The 21,097-nt window shown below is 48.8% G+C and overlaps 1 protein-coding gene, 1 long non-coding RNA gene and 2 other non-coding genes across 6 annotated transcripts in view; 1 reads left to right on the top strand and 3 right to left on the bottom strand.

Annotated features, from left to right (window-relative positions):
- Rtl1 (retrotransposon Gaglike 1) overlaps positions 1 to 14,837 on the top strand; it is a 39,519-nt gene extending 24,682 nt beyond the window's left edge. The window contains exon 3 of the mRNA XM_030246797.1: positions 1 to 14,837. This exon is cut by the window's left edge and continues 15,752 nt beyond it. The gene's annotated coding sequence lies outside the window, so the exon portion shown is untranslated.
- On the bottom strand, positions 7,657 to 7,747 carry Mir673 (microRNA 673). Its single transcript, NR_030438.1, has one exon. It is a non-coding gene; the product is annotated as a microRNA 673 (primary transcript).
- The window catches only part of Meg3 (maternally expressed 3), a 30,734-nt gene continuing 17,644 nt past the window's right edge, over positions 8,008 to 21,097 (bottom strand). For 2 of the 3 annotated variants that reach the window (NR_027651.2, NR_003633.3), the window contains one exon: positions 11,086 to 21,097. This is a non-coding gene — a long non-coding RNA (maternally expressed 3). Of the gene's footprint in view, positions 8,347 to 11,085 lie in introns of those variants that run through there. The other variant, NR_027652.1, reaches the window with a different exon arrangement.
- On the bottom strand, positions 15,952 to 16,045 carry Mir770 (microRNA 770). The gene has a single exon (NR_030427.1). It is a non-coding gene; the product is annotated as a microRNA 770 (primary transcript).

Raw genomic sequence — 21,097 nt, 5'->3', positions numbered from 1 at the left:
GGATAGGTTCTGGGGATTGAACTCGGGTCCCTCAGGCTTGCACAGATAACACCGCTACCTGCTGACCCTTCTCTCTGATATCACGCATCTTATTTGCTTTTCTTTAACTGTTTCCAATTTTAAATGGGCCACCAAACTTCCAGGGCAAGTTGGAAAGTTGGCAAGCAATAAAGTGGCCTTCAGCATATTGTCCGAGTAGATTTGTGACTGGTTTGTCAGAACTTTTCCATCAACACCCGAGTTTGCCTATGCCAATCCTCGCTGGTTTATCACCCAGCAATGAGTTTTCTCAGAAAAACTCCGATGCCATCAGTGACCTTCAGTTCAAATCATGGTGCTCATTGTCATCAGGAAAACAAAACCATTGCCCATGGGTATCTCAGGGAAACGTGCAGGGAACTTACCTGGAGCCCAGGGGATGGGATGATGTCATCTCTTGCTGGTAGGGGTGCAGGTGTCTCTGTTGAAGCTGTCATGCAGCGTTACAATCTGGGAAGCTCATCCAGTCTGGGCGTACCCAGGCCAGCACCAGAGGGCGGCAGGTACCCCAGGGAGTGGCTAGGGAGGTTGGTCGAAGGACATAGACCAATTCTTGCCCAGCCAGCTAACCCAGAAACTGGAGAGTGGGGTGGGGTGGTGAGGTGGGGTCTGGGGAGCTGATTAGAACCCCAAGCAAGGGGGCAGGAGCTGGAGAGTGGACAGGTTGCCCCACTCCACTTAGGGGAGAGAAACCCCAATGGAGAGGGCTTGGGGCAATGGATGGGGGAGGAAGTACCCCACTCATGGATGCGGTGAGGGGCTGTCTAAGCTTTATGGCCAGAAAGAAGAGGGAATTGGGGAGTGGGGACACAAAGATGGCAGGGAGTGACCACCAACTCTTAACCCTGTGGTGGCTCTAGCCACACGGGGCAAATCAAGGAGGTTGGGTGCAAGGTTGGGGCAAAAGTGTGTGTAGAGTCTGCACCCAGGGCATCTGGAGTTCGGGGGAGATCCACTCAGCCTCTTCTTACTTCCAGGCATTCATCGTTAACCACCACAGGACTCATACTTACACAAACCACACAACACAACACAACACACACAAACACACAACATACACACACACACACCACAGCACACATACACACAAAACACATAGCACACTATACACAACACAATACACACAACACACGCACATTTTCACAACTCACATGGACTAAGGCTCCTGCACAATGAGGTCCAGTGCCCACCTTAACCTAACACATGGACCAGTGAACGCAGGGGCTTATTTCTGCAGTGCCGATCAGGCACTATCCATTGCCCAGGCACTACCTATTGCCGTGGCTGCACAAGAACTGGGTAAAGGGGTGGGGATAGCCTCCATCTGAGGCTCCCAAATAGCAAAAGTCTCTAGAAGAGCTACTTTTATAAGCTATGTGAGCACAGGGCTGTGTGAGCTGTAAGGCCCAGCCTTTTAGAGGGATGGCACTCGATTCTAAGTAAAAGGAGGTTAGGGGCATTAATCTGAAGTTTTGGATCAGCAGAGAATCTGGGGAAAGCATCCTGCTACCTTTAGAGCCACGTGGGAATATTCAGTTTGGCCTTCATGCCCTCTCAGAGCCCAGGAGCTCTGTCTATGATCACACACACACACACACACACACACACACACACTTTCACTCATACTTCACACCATCATCCAACACCATGCAAGCAATAAAGTGCTTTGTAAAGTGCAGGTATATAGACAGTGATCTGAAATACCAACTCCCTCCCCCTCCCATCGGCCCCCTCCATGCCCAGCCCTCCCCCAGGCTTGCTGACTACTTCCTTCTAGCCCCTCACTACCTAGCCACCCGCCAGAATATCATCTGTATACAGATCCTGTACACAATAGGCATTAATACCTGCCAGGTTGAACTAAGCTAACATCAAATTCCAACCCCCTTGTCCAATATGATTTGGGTCTGGGTTGTGAGAGAGTCACTTGTGAAACTTAAGGGTGTCTAGGACACTACCACCAGCCCATGATCCTAACTAGGGTCCTCATAGGGCAATCAGGGGCCTCTCTCCTTTATTGAATCCAACCTGTCTTCTGTTGACTGTCCTCTCCATCCACCTGGCCACTAATGACTCCACTGGGGCTTTCTAGAAGTCTACATCACCAAATAGGACACTGTGTGGGAGACATGGGGTGTGGAATCCGGAGCTGGGTCCAATGTGTCCTGTGAGGATGGGAGGAGGGTCAGTTAGAAACATCTACTATGAAAATAGGTATGTGAAAACTTAAGAGTGTTGGGGGGGGAGTGGGGGAAGGGAGCTCCTTGCAGCCTGCCTGCAAGCCCTGACACACTCCAGCTCAGCCTCCATAATGGCAACTGCCAGAGAGGACAAGAGGAAAATTACAGTCATCGGGAAAAAGCTGTGGCCCGAGCATCACCGAGCCACAAGCCCTCTACACTGAGCCGGGAGTATCAGGGAAGCTCGGACCCTGCTCAGCTCATCCTAAGAGGGACAAAGGCTATGATTTTCCTCTCCAGAGTTATTATCTACCTCCCTGCCTCTGGGCTCTTTTGTCCAGTGGCTATCATTCAAGAGGCTAGCCATCCCTTGGAGGTAATCATCGGGACCACACCATTTGATTCTGAATATTATGGGTTGGAGAATCAGGTGGGTGGGAGAGGACACAGACAGGTGACCCTGCAGCAGCCTGGAAAAGAACAAATTGAATAATGGGAAACTGAGGCTAGAGGCCTGGGCAAATACCCAGGAGTACCTAGATAGGGAGAAAGAGCACCACTCTGTTCTTCCTTTCTCTTACTCTCTCTCCCTCATCGGGGGCTGGGGGTGGGGGTCAGAGCTGGTGCTAGAACCCAGAGCCTCACAATACTAGGTAAAATGTCCATCTCTTAAGCTATACCCCAGCTCTCACCTCTCCCTGAAGTCAAGGCTGTGCCTGATGATCTGGAAGCCTATGCCGTTCTCGAAACCGCCACGTTCTGCCGGAGTCTTGTGCATGCAGCTGGGGAGTGATGTCTCTGAAGATGTGCACACTCTTCATCTCGTGAGTCGGCTTCACCAGTCTTTTGTTTGGCCTCAAAATCCGTTGTCGAGACGTCTAGGAACTCAGCAATCACCAGTTCTTGGAAATCTTCTAAAATATCTTGGCCAGATGAGAGAAGGGGTGAGAAGAGACAGTCCTCGAAGATGGCCTTGCTCTTTTGTTTCATTCCCGGGTCTAGGATTCCAGTTACTCATCAAAGAAGTTCTTGTGCACACAGTCCAAATTCAGCTGAAATGTCCAGGCAGGGTCACAGAAGTGACGGTGGCACCATCAGAGGGTTTGTTAGCTGCTTCCTTTCCTCCACACTCCAGCTAAATAAAGAGTCACGCTGGGAGATGGGACCATGTCAGAACAGCATAACTAATGAGAGCAAGTCCTCAGAAGCCCCCAGTACATGGGCTGCACAGTTGGTCTGTCCAGAGTCACATTCAAGGCTCTCTCCTCCAAGTGGTTACATTCTTTGTCACAGACTGAAGCCCTCCACGATGCTCCTAGAGTTTCTGAATAAGTCAATATTTTTTTTTAATCTCTTATTTATTCAATTATCATCTCTCAAGCTCAGTGGCCAGGATGGGCTCGATCAAGTCCCAAGAGGACAAAAGATGCTACCAAGAAGCCCAGAACAAGCCTTCAGCTCCAAACATGGCCTCATCTGGTATGTCAGTGTCCATGCCTCCAACTATGTGGGAGTCTCCTTTGTGGCTGATGCAGTCTTTATAGGTGTCACAACAGTCTTGACCTGTCCCCAGCCTCAAATTCAGTGAACTTCTATTGCTGGAAGGAGGCAGCCCTTTCTTACCAGCCCTGAAGGTCTCAGCTTGACACCAGGCTTGTGAGTGGGCGTTTAACACCTTGCTCTGGGAGAGGAGCTAAGCCACAGATACTAGGTTGGGTTACATTCCAGTCAACTTGGCCTTCCTGTGGGGTCAAGGCTTGTTGGTGCATGTCCAGCCATGAACCCAGCACAACTGAAAAGCATAAAATGGTGCTTTACTCTTAGCATTTTGTACTGTTGGGCAGCAATCATTGAAAGGTCTTTATCTCCAACCCGTGACATCGGCTGTCATGTTCTTACAGCACTCGGTTCTGCTACCAGGAGTTTCTTTTCCACGTTTCTTCTGAAAACTTGCAACTGTCTCTCTCTTTTCTCTTATGTTAGAGTCATTGAATTCCATGGGCCACAGGAAAGCACTGCCATCTGCCCCCTCCAGGATCAGGTCAAGCTTTGGACATTATATTCAGCCCTGTCCCAGGAAAGCCTGTAGTCTCCAAGTTTTTTCCTCAATTCCAGATATCTGAGTTTTTCTCAAAAATTTAAATCTGACTTTCAGCTCTAGAATACCAAAGAGGTAACCTTCTTCTGGACGGATGATCCAAAGTAGATCGTCACAAAGGTCTCCCTTTCTGGACACTTCAATTTCATTAGAGGATAAAGATGGGATCTCCACTCTATAAGAACAGAGGCCTCTCTCTTGACGAACCTATCTGAGCGTCACCAGAGCTGCATCTTTAGAACAATATGGAAGTCTCTCTTTCTAGACACCTGAGCTTCATTAGATATTGAAATGAAATTCTAGATATAGAATATGAAGAAAGTCTCTATTTCTAGACAATCAAACTTCACTGAAAATGGGCTGGATTTCTGGCATTAGCATATTTCTGGACCTTTGATCATCACTGGAGACTAGAAATGCAGAATTGTAGAACACTATAAAGAGGTCTTCTGGGTATCTAAGTTTCAGAACCTTGAACCGGGATTCTAGCTCAAAAATGTTAAGGAGGACCCTCTTTCTAGACTTCTGTGCTTCTGGCATCTGTGCTTCATCAGCAAATGAAAAGTACAGTCTTTGTTCTAGAACATCGTAAAGGGTCCTCTTTCTGGATAATTGGGCATCAAAGATTAGAGGTGGAGCTTAGCTTCTGAACAGAGTGGAGGTCCCCTTTCTAGATATCTGGACATCAGAGAGTGGGGATGGAGTCCAGGTTCTAGTACATTGTGAAAGTTCTTTATGGATGTCTGAACGTCATCAAAGGCTATAGATGGATAGAGTTCTGGGTCTATAACATCATTGAGAATGCTCTTTTCTGGACATCTGTGCTTCATCAAAGGCTGGAGGTAGATTCTTAGGTCTGGAACATCAGAGAGGTCCCTCTTTCAGGACATCTGAGCTTCATCAAAGGCTAGATAGAGGGTCCTAGATCTGGAACATCAGAGAGGGCCATCTTTCTGGACATCTGAGCTTCATCAAAGGCTAGAGAGAGGGTCCTAGATCTGGAACATCAGAGAGGGCCATCTTTCTGGACATCTGAGCTTCATCAAAGGCTAGAGAGAGGGTCCTAGATCTGGAACATCAGAGAGGGCCATCTTTCTGGACATCTGTGCTTCATCAAAGGCTGGAGGTAGATTCTTAGAACTGGAACATCATAGAGGACTCTCTTTCTAGACATCTGAGCTTCATCAATGGCTGGAGGGAGGGTCCTAGATCTGGAACATCAGAGAGGTCCCTCTTTCTGGACATCTGAGCTTCACCAATGGCTGGAGGGAGGGTCCTAGTGCTGGAACATCAGAAAGGTCCCTCTTTCTGGACATCTGAGTTTCATCAAAGGCTGGAGGTAGAGTCTTAGGTCTGGAGCATCAGAGGAGTCCCTCTTTCTGGGCTGGAGGTAGATTCTTAGGTCTGAAACGTTAAAGAGGTCCCACTTTCTGGACATCTGAGCTTCAAAAGCTGGAGGGAGGGTCCTAGTTCTGGAATTCTGAGCTTTATCAAAGACTAAAGGTATAGTTCTCACACTAGTTCTCCCTCAAGAGCATCCATATTTGTGAACATCTGAACATCACTCAAGAATGGAGCCAGAGTCTTAGCTCTAGAGCGACAAAAGAGCCAGTCTTCCTGGATATCTACAGTTCATCAGAGAGAGATTGAGTCTTGATTCTAGAAAATCAAAGAGGTTCCTCTTTTTACACATACAAACTTCACTGGAGACAAACAAGCTAGAGTCCTAGATCAAAATTATCAAGGCGGTCTCTTTTTCTGAGCTTCTTCAAGAACCATCGTTGAGTTATAGTTTTATATTGTCCATTTCTCTGGGACATTTGGGCTTTGTGAGAGACTGGAGGTGGATTCCTGGCGCTAGAAAACTGAACAGTTTCCAGATGTTTATGCTTTGGTGGTGACTGGTCTAGACTATGAAAGACTTCCTTTAGACATAGGAGTTCTCTTAGAGGCTACAGCTGGAGCTTGGCACTAGAATATCAAAGAACTACCTCTTTCTGGTCTTCTGGGCTTGACTGAACACATGAGCGAGAGTTAGAGTCCCAGGTCTAGAACATCACAAAAGAAAGCCCCTCCTTCTTGGTCCCTGAGGTCCATCAGAGGCTGAAGCTGGGCTCTGTGCTCTGACAAATCAAAAGGGCTTACCCTGGATGTCCAGAGTCTGTCAGAGACTGGAGTTGATGTGCTGGCCCAAGGACATGAGCAGACTCCTGAAGCTGGGTATCCTCATCAGAGGCTGGGTTGGGACTCAGGGCTGGACTATAAACACAGAACTCCACTTAGAGACACTGACAAAATGTGAGGCTTGTTTGAAAGCTGGAGATGAGTTATTTTCTTGGGAATATCAAAAAGGTCTTTTTTTTTTTCCTGGACATTTGGGCTCCATCAGAAGCTGAAGTGGAGGCCTTTTCGGTAACGCAGCATTAGGGCACTCACTCTGGAAGCCTGAGTTTCAAAGAGTTCTTCTGGGCTCTTGGACTCTCTCGGCTGGGCTCAGCATCTGGAGGCATGTCTTCTCACGGTTGTCTGCACTGCGACTCAATCACACATGCCAAAGTCCCCATCATGGCTGGTACTGGCTCTTCCAGGCTGGGTCATGCCCAAGTCTTGAAGATGGTGCTCTTGGCAGGGGGTGTTCAGAAGAGCATGCAGCTGCACTTGCCAGGTGCTTCTCGGTGCGAATGAGGAAGTGGGAAAAGGAGGAAAGACAGAAGGGGGGAGAAAGAGAAGGATAGAGGAGGAAAAAAGGAGAGGAGAGAGAAGAAAGGGGAAGATGAAGAATCAAAAGAAAAAGCAAAGACGTGTAGGGAAGAGGCAGAGGAAGAAGAAAAGTCAGAAGAGGAAGGAGAGGAAGAAAAAGGATGAAAAGAGGGAAGAGGAGAGAAGGGGAGGGGTGACGGTGGCGGTGGCAGTGGCAATGCAGCAGTGATCTTAGTAGATGCTGGTCACTGTGTGGCAACTGTGGTCTTGGTAGACATGTGGCAGCTGTAGTGATTATGACTGTCATCTTCCTCTTTGCTGGGGTAATGTTCGTGTTACCATCTGCTCTACCAAAACTCAGCTCCATTTCCCATCCCCTTGCTCCCAATTCCCTCCTCTCAGCTGCTCAGGCAGCCTGACTGTCCCCCCAAGGCCTCTCAAAAGCCATGAGGGTAGGGCTCACCTCCCCAAGCTCAACCAGCATACCTGATGCCAGGCATCATGAATGTCTGAGCACTCACTCAGACCCATTCAGGAACCACTTTTGTAGAAGCTGTGTTGGCCCCAAGTCCCAATGGGACCACCCATCTGGGTCAAGATGACGCCTCAGCTAGGGCCCTGGCATAGCCCCGGGGAGTGTGGAGGGCAAGGGGGGTGCACAGAACTCAGCCCCGGAGCAACATTTTCTCTGGAGCTCCAAGGACCAGAGCTGTGAGCCCCTCAGGCTCCAAAGCCAGACCTCCCACAGCTCTTGCATGGCTTCATTTCCAGAAGGAAACTGGCATCCCGAGCACACGAGGAAAGGGTTCTCCTAAACCCACCGAGCACAGGCCCTTCATCGGGCCCCAGTGTATCCATCTCTTAAGCACACACAGGGCAGCACAAAGGTGACTTTCTGGGGTTTGAGGCAACTCCTCTACCCCACTACACTACAAAAGGAAGCCCCAGCAAGACACCCACCCTCCCTCGTATTAGTAGCACACCCATCACTGCTTTAGTTAAAACAAGAAATTTATTGAAAGCACCATGAGCCACTAGGCCCCATGCTTCTAAGCACATTGCGGCTGCCTCACAACAGCCCTGTGAGGTAGGAACCTGAGCCCATTTCACAGATGTAGACTCAACAGTGAAGACACAACAGCCTTTCTCCCACCCCCCCAAGTCTCAGGGTCCATGGGTAGGGATCAAGGCCACATGCCTGACCCCAGGGTCAGCGCAGTTCATCAGTCAGTAGGTGGGTCTCTCTACTCAAGGGGAGGCCAGGGTCCAGAGTCTTGGGTCCAGCATGTCCCACAGGAAATGTGCAAGGCGTCCCCGTGGCTGTAGAGGCTGAGAGAGACACAGCTGCAGATGAAGCCATCTGCTCCCCATCCCCATGGCAGATAAAGAGTTTTCATGCACTAGGCAGGGTAGGAACTGGAGGGGGCAACCCAGCCCTGTGCTCAGAAAGCCTGAGCTATGTAGAAGGCCCAACTTCTGGACAGCCATGGGGGTGGGGCAACACCTACACACCAGCTCCTGACTTTTCCAATAAATAAAAACCTATTCTAGGATTTTCCATCTTTCTCATACCACCCCCAAGACTTCTAGCCAATTCACAGTCTATTAAACCTTGGTGGTTTTCCAAAGACTTTGGCCTTGCCCTCCTAGAGGGGTGTTCTTAATAGTCTTCCTGGTCTTGTATCTCAGAGCCTCCCATCAAAACTGCTGAATCCTAACATTTGAAAGCAAGGCTTTCTATGTCGCTCCAGAGCTGGGTAGGTGCTACCCTCCTGCCCTCCACTCTGTCCGAGTCTCACATGGACCTGAAGTTTCAGAAACTAAGGTACATCTGTACCCAGGGCCCACCTCCACAACAGTCAGTATGGGTTAGCAGACATGAGCACCTGCATACCAAGCAACAAAACACTCGTTTTCACACACACACAAAAAAAACCTCACTGAATCCCCCAATCAAACCAGGTTGGTTTGACTATTTCTAGGATATGGCAAACAGCCAAGGCCACCACACGTTCCACAAGGGACAAGGATGACCAGAACTCAGACCTTGATTCTCATGAGCCACCATATGATGGGCAGTCACTAATGACACCCTTTGTACAGGAAGAGAAACTAAGGCTGGGGATGATTCAGGCAAGCTGCTCAAGGTTCAGTTGGAAGAAAAACAAAAAACAAAAACAGGTCTGATGCCCAAATGGGTAAGACCCTGGGAACCCCTCCCCCACCCATGTGCCTACGGAGCACTCTGTAGAAAAGAAGAATTCAAGGGGTCCAATCTCCCCAGTCTGCCAGGTGCTTGAGGCTGTACCCAAATCTCACAGGTAACTTCTAAGTCAGTGCTGATTGTCACCAATGGTGGGAACAAAGGCTTTGGGGGCGAAATAATCTCCTTTCACCCAGAGAGAGGGGCCTCGGTGATGATATGGGCACAGCCAAGTCCACCTTAGAATTTGGGAACTGCCAAACAACTCCTTTTCAGGATCACTCAGGTCAAAATGTCAATGAGGACATTTTAGCTCTCAGAAAGTTTTATTCTGGACATAATATCTCCAAAGCAGTGTTTCTACCAGGAAGGGTGTCCTGTAGCTGACTAGATCCTGGGGAAAGTCCTTAAAGACCTCCTAGTCACCGGCCTATCCACATTCACTTAGCCTTCCCTACTTCATCATGGAGCAAGTATTAGGTGCCCACTACTTCAAGAGGCAGGGTGACATTGAGTTGGAGCAAGCCTAGAGCTTAGTCACAATCTAAGCATTCCCTTTTTGCCAGGCCCCTGGCTTCCCTTTCTTTACTTCCAAGAGACATAAGCTACCTAAGAGTCACCCAAAAACCTGGCCCACAAGGGGCCAAAGGCCCATCTGAGACCAGGCACCTAGACACAGAGTCAAAATTACCTGAGCAAATGACCTGACCCACATGTGCCTACCACAAGACCCCAGAGCACAGAAGCAAAGGTTCCAAGAAGTTGTCAAAGACAGGATGAACTGTAGCAGTCACAGACACAGCCTGAGGGAGGCAGAGTCGGGATTTTGGTAATGGAGTATGATAGGGAAAGACATGGCAGCCAGAGGGAACAATGAAAACACGGGGTCCTGAGCCCGAGGACACAGTGACAACACCAAGGGTTTAAGAGCATCTAGGGCTGAGACACCAGGGCTTTGAAAGCCAGAGTAACACAAGGAACTGAGCGGAGGCTGGGCTTCTGTGCAGTGGGTGGGGGGGCTTCTTGGCGTGGACTTGGAACAAGAGTGGAAAAGTGGAAGGCTGCTCGCCCAGATTCACAGGACGAGGACTGGGGATGGAATCCAACATCATGGAAAGAGCCTCGTGGGAAATGTGAATCTCAGACAGACATGGACTGGGACACTCCGGGACTGGGAGACCTGGGAGGACACAGCCTCCTTGCTCCTCCCTCCATGCCTTACCCTGCCAGGAAAATACTAGGTGGATAGTGGGACACAAAGCAGAAGGGAGACCATTCTGAGTGCATGCCAGGATCAGGCAGGGGTGAGCCTAAGACACTGGGCTTGCTGAGGTTTTATTTGGTGGAGTGGAAAGAGTTATTCACACATAACATGACTATTGTCCCTGGTTCTCAGTCTGCCCATCCATAGAATGGGACCATGCTGAGGACAACAGTAAAGTGTGTAAACCTAAGCTCAGTCCAAAGCAGAATTTGGTGTAGAGAAAGCTAATTTTTCTCATCTCCTGGCAGGGGAAGAAAGGGGGAGCGGGGAGGAGAACAGCCACCCAGACCTACCAGCTAAAAGTGAGAGAGCAGTAAGAAAAAATTCAAGGATGTCATAATTTGGAAGCCCCTCTATTGACCCTTGGTTCTTGGCACTGTCCCAGGGGGCAGATATGCACACACCACATACACAGAAACACAAGCTTGAAGAAGCATCTACCAACAGACACCACCCCTCCTAATGCCCCAAAGCATAGTGGCCCAGCCAGCTTTGGCCTTCACACAACCAGCAGCACCAGCCACCATGATGGAAAGGAAGGGAAGGCCAGGGCACCACAGAGGGACTTAGACGCTAACATGCATGAATGAACCACACCAGATTTAGCCAGGACCACACAGCCAGCCTCGAATACCACATCGACGGCTGGATATACAACCTCAGTGTCCACAGTGAGACTCTTTATTCAGTGACCACTAATAACGGTATAGGTTGTGATTTCAAGCCAACCCCATCATGGCACCATCCCTGGTGACAGCCAGCATGGACATCACACTGTTACAGCCGATCAGCCCTTAGCCCTCACAACAACCCTGTGAGGTAGGCTTGCCAGTGACGCACACCTGAGAGAGAAGAAGACTACGGGTCAGAGGGGCAGAGACACAGCTTAGCAGCCCTGCCAGATCACACCTAGGTGAGTTCCAGAAGAAACAGACTCTCAGCAGAAAGCAGGACTTTTTTTTACTTAGCATGAAAGACAACAAGGCAAGGTGCAAAACAACCCAGGACAGCAGTGGCTGCTTAACATGTTAAGGAAGAGAGATGGCTTGATATGGGTTCAGATACATTCTCCATTACAAACCACTGAATGAGACCATACACATCTGCCCCTAGGACCTGTTACAATTGTTAGCTACTCATCTACCTACACAAATACAACAGAAGGTCACTGAAGCCCTACCCCTGGCCAGGCACTGTGGTAGGCACCAGATCTCAGGCAGTTTGGCCTGATGCTGTTAGTGGGAGAGAGGACATTGGGAAAGGGACAATGGGGTCTGCCAGATCGGGCCGAGTGCTCCCCTGGGAAGAGCCTTTTGGAAAGGGATGTAACTAGGTGCCATATACAGTTCTGAGTCAGAGGCTTGGTCCTCAGTCAGAGAGCTAAAGACAACCCCAACCTCTCCTAGAGGTAGGTGTGGATGTGTCCGAGGGGGGCGGAGGGCACAGGTACTATCTAAAGAGTCCCCTATCCCGTGGTGTTAAAGTCTCTATAGGAAAATATACAAATTTAACAGATACAAAGTATTCCCCATTATACCCAAGCAAGGCCACCCCCACTCCAGGGCTAGGGTTTCCAATGCTCTGGCACACCCCCAGGGACACATACACTGCCTTTTAGGGTCACAGTCAGAAGTGTCCAGTTATACCAATCCTCACAACAGCCCTGAGGCAAGATCCATCACACAATTTGTCCAGCTCCAGGTTCTGGCCTTGCCGCCCCTACTGCGTCTAGTGGGAGGAGAACTCAGAAGAGCCCTGCGTCTCTTCCCCTTCACAGCAGAAAGCTGAAAGGAGGCCTCCCCTAGCATGGGTCCTCCTGAAACACACAGGGGTTTGCAAAGTGCCATGTGCCTTGCTCGCCTGGGTCTGCGAATGGATTATTCAGAAAGGACATTGGGACATGATCCTTGTCACTTGTACGAGCATCCATCTCCTGCAATTTTCTCTAAAAAGGAGCCAAGCATTAGCTGAGCTCCAAAGTGGCCAGAACGGCTCTCAGATCATCCTCATAGAAGAACAGAGTGTCTCACAGCCTTGAAAGCCTGCTCGCAGCCAGAGGCAGCTGCTTCGTGCTTAGTCCACTCCCCATTTGGGCCTCTTAAGGATCTGGGCTATGATTTCTGAGCACCCAGGGAACACAGTTTGCTGATTACTAATCAACCTAGTTTTGTGAGGAACAAAATTGGAGAGAGCAATCAAGCTGGCAATAGAACTCAGACCTGAAGTTTGAATTGAAATCAAGGAGCTCCTCTTATTGGCCACACAAACACAGCTTCTTTACAAATGTCCCCATCTTTTCTTTCAAAGGACAGTGGTGCAATGGGTGCTTGTGAGCCGGCTCTAGTATAGCACTAGCTAATTTTTTTTTTTTTAAAGAGATGCTTGCTGGCTGTAAGAGAATGAATGAATGAAGGTGCGAAGGAATGGGCACACGAGTCACAACCACTGCCATCTGGTGGAGGAAGCTGCAAAGGTGAAGGCCAAGCTCATGACAGGGACCATGCACCAGGCAGTGTGAAGCCTGGGGAGGCAGCTCCGCGGATGGTGGGAAGGGCCAGCCCCAGGGCACTCTGGGAATCTGGCCCTCCTGGATCACAGGAGGAGGGTGTGAGGTGTGAGAAGCCTTATGGAGAAAAAGCTGTGGTGATAGGGGTCCAGCTGGGACGTGCTCAGAGCCGTGACCTAGGAGGAGGAGGAGGAGGCTGTGAATGGGGGCCTTGCTTCATGACCACAGCCCATGGTATCACACAGCTTGCCCAAGGTGAAGGGGTTTGCTTTCAGGAGAGGGAGAGAGGCCCAAAGCACCAGGTCAAGTGATGGAGGCCCAATGTGTGTATGCATGGATGGATGGATGAATGGATGGATGGATGGATGGATGGATTGACTGACAGATGGCTAGATGGATAGCCAGATGGATGGGTGGATGAATTAAAAGTCAGTTGAAGTCACCACTGGCTTTCCAAGCTTCAATGTCCAGATAAGCATGGGGTGAGAGGGCTGAACACAGGCAGACACGCTAAGTGCTATAATAGAGTGTGGGAGGGAGTTCTGGATGGCAGGATGAGCTCTCCCGGAACACACACCCTACCCAGATGGCTATAACTGCCCTGTGAGGAGGTTGGGAAGAGCCGAGACCATAAAATGGCCTTGCTCCTAGAACTAACCTGAGGGTCACATCAGTCCTGAACTGAATTTCTCATTCATTCCCTAAATTAAGACCACACCTGCCACTGAGGTGCATGGGAAGACTAGAGCTAAGGGGATGTCTAGACAGAGCACTAAGAAGCCAGTTCCTCTAAGACATGGCCTCAGAGACTACACCCCAGAACAGGGGAGAGGCATATATGTAGTCTATCACTCAGGAGGACAAGGTGGAGGACTGCCACACCACAAGAGGTACAGAGCACAGGTCAGGGCTCACAAGCTAGAAATGCATGGTGAACCCAGACACAAGCCTAAAAGTGTTTTCTACCTGCTGGTGCAAGATATCAGCCTCCCTGTTTCCCAGGGTAAGTAAATTCTAATGCCGAGCTAGAAGTCAGCTGAGCCTCTCACATCATTCTGTAGATATCTGTGAAAGGCCATTGCCTAGTCTAAGGACACCCTCAACCAAGAGCCTGAAAGAGCCATGAGCCACTGGACTTGGACAAACAGTTCACAGAAGATAAGATACAATTTGTTAACAAACATGGGTGAAAAGTATTCAGCCTTCATTAGTAATTAGAACAAGTTTTACACACACAAAAGCATTTTTTAACAGAGAGGTGAGGAAAGTCAGCAGACACCTTAAATACTAATACATCAGCTTAAATGCTAATACATTATCAGACAAGATAAAATACTGTAGGCTTTCTTCAATCAACCAACAGCCATTCAAACATTACCCTTTCATCCAAGAAGCTCAACCAGAGAATATACCCATCCATTAATTCACTCACTCATTCATTCATTCATTCACTCATCCATTCATCTAGCCTCTCATCTGTCTGCCAATCTTTCAATCACTCCATCACTCATACCTGTCCACCCTTACACACACACACACGCACACGCACACATGCACACACGCACACACGCACACGTGCACACACGCACACACGCACACACACACACACACACACACACACATACACACACACACACACACACGCAGTCAACATTCATAGACATCCTACAAGAAATACAGAGCGCAGTTCCACAAGCTCCTTGCCCTGAGTGGGCTCACAGTCTAGCAGAAGGAAGCAAGGAGAAAAGAAAGGAACCATGGGAAGAGCTAGATGTAGGGGGCGCTAGGGATGCTGGGAAAGCTGGTTGTGCAAAGCCATTAGTTATGGTGTCATCGGTAATGTAAAATAAAAAAAAAAAACAGGACAGGAGATGATCATGCATCAGCAACAGTAAGATGGGTAGATCATTATGTCATAGCCATTCAATGGAACTCAAGCAGGTGAGAGAGACCATGGAGCAACGAAAACGTGGACAGCAAGATGCTCATTGCAACAGACACAAAACACCAACAGAAAAGTAAGCACCACCAATGGAGCTTTAAAAAAAAAAAAAAGGATGCTCATTAAATGGAAAAAAATTTAAAAAAAAAAACGGTGTTCATAAGAATTTGGAAGGCAGAAAGGAAGATGGAGCACGGGGAAGCAGAGTTGAGGGTGTGTTTCTTCCCCCTGCTCTGAGTTACACATCTTTACATTAACAACTTCACCTCAGAAAACACCAGGGCCTTTGGCCTACCTGCCCCAAAGGTGGGCTCAAATAGCGGGGGGAGCCGAGGAGAGCTGTAGGTCCCAGTATTATCAGAGAAAGGATGTTGTGGTTTGCATATGAGTGTCAATCAAAAGACAAAATTTGCCTTCTTTTATGATGTTGAAAGGAAAAGCAAATATGTCTAAGACAGCCCTGAGCAGGCAGAAGGGCTGGGACACCAACTTGGGAGCACATGCAGACCGCCCTCCCCACACGAATCCTAGGGAATCCTACCACAGACTCTCAGAACCCCAGAACTAGAGACATTTGTTATTCAAGATCAGATTAAGAGTCAAAGACTCAAAACAACTAGATCCCAAGGTGACATGGCAAAGTCACCTACCCAAGCCCTTGTTCCTTCCAAGGTCCCACTGACCCACAGTAACCCATGGTACCCCTTCCAATCTTCTGGCATGAATGTTGAGACAAGGCCCACCTAGAGACCCATCCCCATGCTGCCCCATGTCACTGACTTCACAGCTGTAGCCCACATGTAGTCCCAGCATTCTTCTCCGCATCCAACCCCACCTTGTCACCTTGGCTGACTCTCTAAACAGCTGGAAATGAACCCCATGCAAAGGCTGTTTTCTTCTGAGCATCTCCACCCGCCCCCTCATCTCACTCCGTCACTCAGACTTGTGTGGACAATCTTCCGGAGCCAGGTCAGCAGTTGTCCCAAGGATGATAAACGCCCCAGATTCTGAAACAGGAGGCCATCAGACCCCTGCGGCCCCAGCTCCACGTCAGGCCCACGTGGCGTTGCTCACGTGGCCCAGACACGTGGTGCTGGGGGCACAGAAGGTGGCTTCTGACAAGGTTAGGCTGTGTCTTCCACGATCGGAGGCGGCTGGCGTACACTAAAAACCTTGAAGCTAGAAGCGTAGGGAGCGCCCATCTTCCATCTTCAGTCATCTCAAAACGCTTCTTCCAGGGGCCCCTCCTCCTTGCTGGTGTCTCAGACCCTCAGCAACTCAGGTAGCAGCAGCCCCACCCTCCCCAACCTTCCATACCTTCTCTCTACTTAGCCTGCACTCAGCTCTCAAAGCCCCCTTGCGGTATAGCCCATCTGTCCACTCTGTTCTTGGGTCTGCACATGCTCCCTTGATCCAGCCAAGCTATTATCCTCCTGTTGGGCACTTGACATGAATCTGGTTTGGATTGGTTTGGTTTGGAATTTAGCACCCCCAATAGGAATTGAGAAATCAAGGAGGGCTGTGACTTTTTTTTTTTTTTTAATGGTCAAACACAAGCATACAACACACAACTCTACAAAATCTTATCCACAACAGAGAAAGAAAACTGGGCAAAAGCAAAGAGTCCCAGGGGGTGGGGGACACTAGAATAAACAACTCTCCAGGTCTCCCCCAGCAGCCCACAGAGGCCAATAAGAAGACAGATTCAATACACAGTACAAACTCCCATTTTACTGGTTACATACACAGGTTTAAACATTCTGGAAGATGGGCCTTGAAACGGGCTCCAGGGGTGGCATATCTGGGACCTAGGATCATGTGTGGGAGCCTAGGCAGGGGTCCACTCTCTGAGCTGAAGGGTAGGCTTGATCTCAGAGATACTTGCTTCACCCGGGCCTCTTGGGCCTCTAGGCTTCCAGGTCAAGCTCACTTTGTCTGCACCCTGGTGTAAGTCACACTCAAGATGGTAGCCAGCAGGCAGCAGACAAAGCCTCCTATCCCTGCCCTTTGGCTGGCTAAGCCCCTTCCCATCAGGATCAGAAGAGATCCTTTCCCAGAGAGGAGACAAGGTACCCACTGGGCATAGCGCCCCCTATTCATGCAATCATCTCCACAGCCCCAGGCCTGAGCCCTTCCCTCCTATCCACGTCTATGGAAAGGGCACTGTGCAGGGATGTGTCTATGGACTGAAGATGTGACAGACAGTGAAATGGCCCCCTGCAAGCAAAACATGGCCATGGTGATCCATAGCTGCTCCCAGTCAGTTAGGCTGTGTGGAAGCAGCTTGTGGTGGGCCAAGAGCTATCTATTACCAATCCCAGTCAGCGAATAGCACATGAAAGTTCCTCCCTGCCTCCTTGCCTACCCCCTTCCCTCTTTTCCTGCAATATCGTTGCCATCCTCTCTTCCTTCACAAAAGCAGTAAGATTTGATTCCTCTGGGGACAACAATGGCTCAGCTTTAAACAAGCCTAACCTCAGATCTTAGAGCCCCCACTTCCCCCCCCCACACACACACACAACCTGTGTAGTTTCCATTCCTTTTCTATCCATCTGCCCAGCTCTGCCCGCTCCAGATTTCACCTTTCTCTTCCTGCCCTGACAAACTCACTTTTCTAAGTCCGGATGTGCAGAATAGTCAAAACCATGCTGAGCCTACCCCGGGAGTCTCAGCCCCATCTCTCAGATCTCGCTTCCCTCTCTTCCTTGTTTTTTCTCCCAGTCTTAGTTTGGATTTTTTTTTTAAATCTATTAATTTCCTGTGAACATAATTGTATTACACATGCAAAGCAAACATCGCCTCCCTCCCTCGTGTATCTGGGCTTGCAATCTTCTCCCTCTGTCTGGTCACCTTTTACATTTAAGTATTTTCCGTTATTTATGGCTCTCCGCTGCATGTATTTTATTACAGCAATGGAAGGTGCAGCCTTGTTTGGGGGCCATGGTGTTCTTCGATTTTTCACGCATTCTTTGAAAGGTATAATGTATTTATCTATTTAAGGACTATGCATGGGAACTCATTACTATTTCTGTCCAGACAGCCTCTCTTAATTACCCATTCATCATGTTGCTTGTTTTATTATCTTTCTCTCCTTTTTTTGCGTCTTTTTTTTTTAATTCTCTCCATTCTCCTTCCCCTTAAGAACCTGGGTCTGGATTACCTCATCGATCTTTAGGATTAATGAGAGCCTCGTTATTAATCCTCGTGGACATTCCTCTTCCGAGGCACCCACCGATCGCTTCCCCTCTCTGCCACTTTCTCATTTCCTCTCCTCGCCTCTCTTTCATTTGCTCTCATGCCTTTCCCTTCCCCTCTTCTCCCTGCATCTTCTCACGAAGGGACCTCAGGTGCCCAGAATAAGATGAGCAGAAGTCCCATGGGCCACTCCTTACTGGCTGCTCTAGCCATTTCCATTTCTAATTCAGTCATGTGTGCTCATTCATCCTTTCTGTCACTCCTTTATTTCAATATTTATTCTTTTATTTATGGACCTCAGGTGCACAGATTTAGTTGAAGCCTGATCTGAGGGTCCCAAGCCTTCTCCACTTGGGTCTGCCTGCAGCTCTTTTGTTATTTAATCTCCTGTGCTGGTGTTTGGGCTCAGGAGATATTTAGCTATCTCAGGAGCCCGGTTTTGAATTAAGCAGAATTCTCGCTGTTCTCTCTCTCATCCCTTCGCGACCCTCTCAGGCATGTCCTCAGCCTTTTCGCTGTGTCTGTCTGTCCTGTCTCTCTCTTCCGTATTGCATGTGTCTTCCTTTATCGCCTTTGTACCTTTTTTTAAATCCCTGACAGGGCTTGAGTTGGCCACGGTGATTAACTAAAGTCACCGCTTCCGCTCATCCCTGTGCCGTCATCCCTAAACTTGTTTCTTTTCGTTATTTTCATCTTGACACACCCAAGAGCTACGCATTCACCATATTTAAACACTTATCTTAAGAACTGCTGCTTCCTCTTGTGCTCATCTAACTCTTTCCCACCTCTTCCTATTTCTCTATCTTCCAACCGATCTAGCTCTTTGTCCCAAAACCATCAAAAACAACATTTACAACCTCTGGGCTATAATTTTGTTTCCTGTGTTTGTCTTGCCAGGCGGAGATGGAACCCAGAACTTGGCACATGCTAGGCAACAGCTTCATCCCTTGGACACAGCCCATCCCATCCCAGGGCCTCAATTTTGAATTAATATGGATGACTTGTGTTAAACAAGCCGCGCTCCTAGACTTCATTGTCCCCACTTATTCTCTCTGTACTCCTTTTCATTTCTTCTCCATCTTATTGTTACTCTCTATCACTCCCTCGCCCTTTTATTCTCCGGGAGATCAGATGACCCTGGGGCTCAGCAGCACCCTCCCCCTAAGAGCGAATGCAAATCTTTTTTCCCATCCATTCATTTGTACTCTCGGACTTCCATTCAGTCTTTCTTTCCATTTCAATACTGGTTTCTGCACTTCCAGAGGGCAGGTGCACCTAATTGGATACATCATAATCTGCTATTAATGGGCCTCGCCTCCATTGCCCCATTGAAGCCCTCCCTGACATATTGATGCCTGAAAGGTCTCTTGGTCGGGTGGGTCATTGTCCATCTCAGAAGCACAGATGGGAATTAACCAGTCTGCTGACACAGCCTCTCATCCCGTCCCTAGCCAGGCCCCGTCTTCCAGCTACATTCATCTACCTATTTGTGAGTGTATTGTTACCTTTCTTCTTCTCCTTTGTCACTGGCTGTCTTTCTCAGCTGCACAGGCTGGTGAATTGAGTCACCTGCAAGCGTCTCTCCACAGCACCTGCACTCCACTCCCTATTGCTTTCTATCCTCTATGCCTTTCACATCTACCATCCTTTCTTCCAGCTTTCCTTCTTTTTAGTATTTAAGCCTTTCTTTTCTTTGCTGGGAGAGTTAAGTGGTCAGATTGCGAAGCCTAGCTTAACACTCCGCTGAAGCTCCCCATCTGCTCGCCTCTGTCTTGTTACAGTTTCCTATGTGTCCTCTCACTTGCTGCCTCTCATCCCCTTGGAGCTGGGGTACCCAGACAGGATTAACGATCCACCAGCACCCCGATACTAACCTAGCTGGGTTCTCTTTGCATGCTCACACGTCCTCTCGTATTTCTGTAAGCATCTTGTTTGTTTGTTTGTTTGTTTTCTCCCTTTCCTGATCACGCCATTGTCTGTCTGTTTATATTAAGGGGCTTCAAAAACCTCAGAGCTCGTTTTGACAGCTCTTCTTATTCTTTCTTCTGTTATGTAAGATTCCTTCTTCAATTAAAAAAACTCCTTAGGTCCATGATGACCCAATACCAGTGTGTCCATGGCCCGCTCTGTCTATCAGAGCTCAGCATTCTATTGAACATTTAATGAACGCCTGGGCACAGAATGGTGACTGTGTGCTCTGTGACTCTCTTTCTACACCTATTTGTTTCTCTGTCCCTTCATACTGTTGTCACTCACCCAGCTAAACATGCATTATGTGATGTAACACACACCAGTGAAACAGCCTCCCAGCAGGAAAACCAGAGCACCCGTGCCCTCTTGGCCCTTCTTACTTCCTCCCACCATGTTAACCACCAAAGTGTGCAAACCCGTAGCCCAGAAACACACACAAATGGCAGATGTGGGGCAAACACAGCATATGTTCTTTTACCACCAGATTCTCCCAGGGTTTACCCTAGACATACAAGGAGCAAATCTGAGACTAGCCCCCCTCCTTCCCCAGACCCCCTTGGCAGGGTAGACACTTCCCCTTCTGCCCCTCTGGGCTCTAGTGAATGGCCATCCCCATGAGAAACCTGTTTCAAGACCCCAGAATACATAGAGACACAAACATAGTACGGTCTTCCTGGTGGGAAACGACGGAACAAGAGTCCATTTGTAAATAGGTGGCTTTGTCTACAGCAATATAAAAATATTTTGGCCTTTCAAGACAGATACAAAAGAAAGTCCCCATTACTGTCCCCAAGTGTCTCAGTCCTAAACAATAAAGAACTTGAAGAGGTTTTGATGGAAACTTTGAAGACAGAAAACCTGCCCATTATGTTTTCCAGACATTTCCAGGGGGTGAGCTCAGGTCATGGAGGCTTGAAGCCTATTTGAGAAGCTGGTCTCTCGGCCTGCATTTTCTCCTCAGCCCTTTGAAGGCCCCAGCTCACAAGGGCGCTTCCAATC

This window comes from Mus musculus, chromosome 12 (assembly GCF_000001635.26).
Source record: "Mus musculus strain C57BL/6J chromosome 12, GRCm38.p6 C57BL/6J".
Lineage (NCBI taxonomy): Eukaryota > Metazoa > Chordata > Mammalia > Rodentia > Muridae > Mus > Mus musculus.
This window is presented reverse-complemented; position numbering and strand designations above follow the sequence as displayed.